The sequence below is a fragment of the Trichophyton rubrum genome, assembly GCF_000151425.1.
Source record: "Trichophyton rubrum CBS 118892 genomic scaffold supercont2.6, whole genome shotgun sequence".
Classification (NCBI taxonomy): Eukaryota; Fungi; Ascomycota; class Eurotiomycetes; order Onygenales; family Arthrodermataceae; genus Trichophyton; species Trichophyton rubrum.
Window position 1 is genome coordinate 987,912 of NW_003456423.1, and position 867 is coordinate 988,778.

Here is an 867-nt window from a genome sequence, read left to right on the forward strand (position 1 = left end):
TTGCACTTATTATCATACCATGTAATACCACGGTATCCTCTTCTACCGTTTCATCCGGCTGTATAACGTCATATTTCGACCGGAATTCTGCACATGTGAATGACAGTGGGCTGCGGCCGATCCTGGGATATGGGCTCGACCAGGTCTTCTGGATATCGCTGACTCTGGCTTGCGGAGTTTGCTGAGTTGGGCTTGCGGCTTGTTGTTCAAGCAGCTGCCTATGGCTCGTAAACGTGCGGATTGGCTTCCATGCTGCCTGCTTCCCCAATTGCAGCGAGGACAGGCGAACACCTCTAGGTCTTTATATCAGCTACATCCTCTCTCCCACAAGTGAATAACCTTAGTACATACCTTGCAAGAAACCTATCCAGGCATACCTGGGATAGAGGGCTAGAGCAGATGGATAGCATCAGCTCATCCGGTCTGCATTCCAGGGAAGTATATACAAGAAAATAAAGGAACGTCGACAGTGGACTTGACGTGAGATCGAATTTGTATGTCTTTTTTTTCTATCCCGAGCTTCCAGCAGAGCTGCGGCTGGCGGCTGAATTAGGTTTAGCGTCCTTTGCGACTTTTTGACGTTGAAGCCAAAAAAAAGTTTTGAACTTCGCGGAAAGAAAACAATCAAAGCAGCTCAACCGTTGATTAACAGCATCAGTTAGCACTTCTTCAGCTTCATCTCGGATTCGAGCCATTTCTCTTCTTACCGTTACCTGCCGCTATTAATTCTCTGCGAAAATGTCTTACTTGTTCGGCGGCCGTCCCCAGATCTCTTCCGAAGAGAAGATAAGACAGGCCGAGTTGGAGGTCGAGATGGTCACAGACATGATGACCCGGTATGAATGCTCCTATTGCCTTTGCTACGGG